The 4,372-nt window shown below is 37.9% G+C and overlaps 1 protein-coding gene across 1 annotated transcript in view; it reads right to left on the minus strand.

Moving 5' to 3' along the window:
• ITPR2 (inositol 1,4,5-trisphosphate receptor type 2) overlaps window positions 1-4,372 on the minus strand; it is a 724,583-nt gene that overhangs the window by 471,689 nt on the left and 248,522 nt on the right. The window lies entirely within an intron of this gene.

Raw genomic sequence — 4,372 nt, forward strand, 5'->3', positions numbered from 1 at the left:
AAAAAAAAAAAAGAAATAAAATTCTGAGTTCAAGAGAGAGATCAAAAAAAAAAAAAAGAAAAGTACAATTTACTACAACTCTTTTGGGAGTCAAATATTCCAGAAAAGTGGAGGATGTATTCAGTTAAGGAGCATCTTGATCCTATCTCCAGATTCACCTCCCAAAAAGAAGATACATTCATAGAGTCTAGTGGGTACAAGCATAATCCTTAAAAATCCTGTGGATCCTAACCAGTTAGAAGGCAACAGAGAAAGCAACACAGACAGGACTACCTCAAGAAAACTGAAATCTCAATGGGTGAAGACTCAAACTACCACAGGATAATGACGTCCTAGTCCTCAATGTCAGATGTGACTCGGGGATACTTGATGGGAGCCAAATAGAAGCAACCATATAATGGACAAAGAAAATGAATAAATTCAGAGAGAAGGAAAAAGATCTCTCAGTCAGGAAGAGTTTGCATACTTAAATTCCAAAGTCCAGGAGGAAAATCAATATAAAGGAAGTCATCATATCTGGAACAACAGAGAAGAAGGTGGGTCAGGAATAGGAGGGTGAAATGGAAGGTGTGGCTAACTGAATCTATGAACAAGAGTCTCCTTTGCCATGAAACGAGAACAGGACAGTGCCTGGCTACAATTACTAAGCATTGGATCAAAGATTCAATAGACGAACCCTAAGCAAAAAGGAGAAATGCAGAACAGAATTTTAAATTATCATGGATTCCAGACTTTCTGCAGCCAAAGGGGCTGGATGAACCCCCAAAACAATTTCCCTGAGATAAATTTTAAACCTTAAACCAAAAACATCCCCTGAAGTCTTCTTAAAACCAAACATAGTTTAGCTTAACTAGCAAAGAATGCCTGCATTAAGCATGGTGTGTGTTCTTTTACGATCTATCTATATGCAATCTAATCGACAACAGCAGCTCAAAGGATTGGACAGGAAGCTTAGAGGATAGTGAGTTTAAGTTAGTGGGGTAGGAACAACCTGGAAAACGAGGGTGAGAACGGTTGCACAACTTTAAGAACATACTTAATGTTACTGAATTATACATAGAGAACTATTGGTGTATGTTCTGCTGTGTATATTCTCAACAACAACCAAAAATATAAAATTAATTATTAAAAAAACTCAAAACTCAGGAATTAAATTGTTAACAACAAAGTGCAAGCAACAGAAAAATTTCAAAGTAACTTCTAAATGAGTGTGTTTTCAATCCTCAAAGATATAAAGAAGGCAAACATAGTAAAATAAACAGCATACCTTTTTAAAATAGGCAGATAGGAATAAAGAATAGATGGGTACAGAAAAAAAAGAAATCTGAAAAATAAAAACTGTAATCATTTAAATAAAATTCTACCTACCTAACCAAAAAAAACACTGCCATCAAGTCAATTCCAACGTATAGCGACATTTTAGGACAGAGTAGAACTGGCTCACAGAGCTTTGAAGGCTGTAAATCTGGTTTTGCTTTTTGTTTTGTTTTGTTTTTGGTCCAGCTTTTACATGCAAATGATATGATCGAAAACCAAGGTTGTAAATCTTTACAGAGGCAGACTGCCTCATATTTCTCTCATGGTACAGCCAGTGGGTTTGAACAGCTGACCTTTTCAGTTAGCAGCCAAATGCTTTAACCATTGCACCACCAGAGCTCCTTAAAAATCTATGTAGTAAAGATAAACTATTCTGCATACATTCTAAGAAAAATGTAGTGATTTACAATACAGTACTGAGATATCATGAGGATGGTGTAAGACTGGGCAGTATTTAGTTCTGTTGTACATAGGGTTGCCATGAGACAGAACCAACAACAGCACTTACAAATAACTGTAAAGAAATTGATCCAGAAAGCAACACAGAGATTTAAAAACACAACTTACAAAATGAAAATTATAAGGAGGATGAATTAAGATGATCCAAAATACATTTAATAGGAGTTCAAAAGGGAGAAGAGAGTAAAATAAAAAAGAAGCAGTATTTGAAGAGCAAATGCCTGAAAATTTTCCAAACTCTAAGAAAGACATACTAGGAGCTCTGGTGGCACAGTGCCTAAGGCATTAGACTGATAACCTGAAGGCTGGTGGTTCAAACCCACCAGCCACTCCTCGAAAGGAAGATTGGGCAATCTACTTCCATAGAGATACCACCTCGGAAACTCAAGGAGGGAACACTGTGAGTCGGCAGTGAGTTTGGTTTTTGGTTTTAAGTAAGACATGAGCACTCAGATTAAAAGTGTATCCCAAGTGGCAAATAGGGAAAAATAATAATACTAATAGTAACATTTTCTTTAAACATATCTTATTCAATAATAAAGACAGAAAAAAGCTACTAAATTATAAGAAAGGAAAAATGACCAATAAAGAATAACAATTCTATTAACAGTCAATTTAACTATAGCAATAGATGCAGGAAATTGTCAAATTATAACTTTAAAATACTAAGGAGAAGAACTAGCTATCTAACAACTCATGCAAGGTTAAAGTATCAAGAGTGGGATCAAATTAAACAGCCAAACACTTTGAGGGAGTGAGTCACTGGCCCTGTGGACTCAGGACTACGGTCACAGGAGACACCAAGCTCAACTGACATAGCATCTTACACAACGATGTTGTTCTACATCTTAATTTGGTGTCTTAAAATCTTGCACATGGACATCTAAGATGCAACAATTGGTCTTTCTTCCTCCAGAGCTAAGAACAGTGAGGAAAAAGTCATATGGAAACAATTAGTCCAAGGGACTAATGGACTGTGGGAACCTAAGCCTACATGACCATGAAACCAGAAGAACTAGATGGTACCCAGCTACCACTGTCAACCACTTGGAAAGGGAACAAAATCCAAAAATCATTGAGTCAGATCAGACTCATAGTGACCCCTCCTTGGGGTTTCCGAGGCAGGATCTCTATGGGAGTAGATTGCCCAGCTTTTCTTTTGAGGGGTGGCTGGTGGGTTTGAAACACCAGCCTTCTGGTTAGTAGTCAAGTGCCTTAGGCACTATGCTACCAGAGCTCCTGAGATTCTAGATTGTTGTTGTTGTTGTTATGTGCCGTCGAGTCAGCCCCGACTCATAGCGACCCCTCCTTGGGTTTCCGAGGCAGTATCACTACGGAAGTAGGATTGCCCAACCTTACTTCCGAGGAGTGGCTGGTGGGTTTGAACTGCCAGCCTTCTGGTTAGCAGTCAAGTGCTTTAGCCCTATGCTACCAGAGCTCCTCCAGAGCTTGGGTGGGAGAAAAATTGGAACAAAAGTCAAAAATTAAAAAGTCACTGGTCTGTTACAGACTGGTGAAACCCCTAACACCCTTCAGGCCTGAAACTGAACTCACTCCCATGGCTTAACTTCTAGCCAAACAACAGACAGGCCTATGAGGTGAACAATTACACCAGGGAGGTATGTACTCCTTAGAACAATCAACTATGAGAGATCAGGACAGCGTTTGCCCTAGAAGAAAGCTCAGAGAGCAGGAATACATCAGAAAGGACACAGAGAAAAGGTAATCACAGGGAAGAACTGGGAAGAGAGCTATCACATTATGGGGATAGCAATCCACGTCACAAGACAAAATGTGTATGACTGTTGAATGGAAAATGAATTTGCTCTGTAAACTTTCACCCAAATCACAATGTAAAAAAAAAAAAAAAGAGTGGGGGCAAAATTAAGACATTTGTATATATGTAAAAACTAAGAGGATTTATGACCCAAAAACTCTTACTGAATGGACTACAGAATGAACTTAAAAACATGAAATGCAAAAAAAAAAACGGGGGGGGGGGAGGCAGGAAAACAGGTTAAATCCATTAAGAAGTTACTGAAAAATAATACTTAGAAACAAAATTTTTCATAAAAGGTAATGAATCGTAATTTATGGTGTATATATATATATAGTGCCTAAGGCACTTGACTGCTAACCAGAAGTCTGGCAGTTCAAAACCACCAGCCACTCCTCAGAAGGAAGACTGGGCAATCTACTTCCATAGTGATACCACCTCGGCAACCCAAGGAGGGGTCGCTATGAGTTGGGGCCTACTCCATGGCACATAACAACAACAACAACATATCTCAAATACAAAACAAAAATTTTAAAAGGAAAATAATAAACAGAGAACTAAAGTTTTATACAATTATTATAAAAAAGATACGAGAATATTGGTGTATAGTTAAATCATACTGTGATAATTATCTCCCATAAGAAGAAAAAAGAAATATTTAATAACCTCATGTTTATAAGAAAGAATATATAGTTTAAATGTATGATCAAAATTTAAGGGTAATTGCTAAAGAATAGGGAGCTCTGGTGGCATAGTGCCTAAGGCATTTGACTGCTAACCAGAAGGCTGGTGGTTCAAACCCACCAGCCACTCCTCGGA

This window comes from Orycteropus afer, unplaced genomic scaffold (genome assembly GCF_000298275.1).
Source record: "Orycteropus afer afer isolate SDZICR_OR568_19922 unplaced genomic scaffold, OryAfe1.0 scaffold00254, whole genome shotgun sequence".
NCBI classification, from domain to species: domain Eukaryota; kingdom Metazoa; phylum Chordata; class Mammalia; order Tubulidentata; family Orycteropodidae; genus Orycteropus; species Orycteropus afer.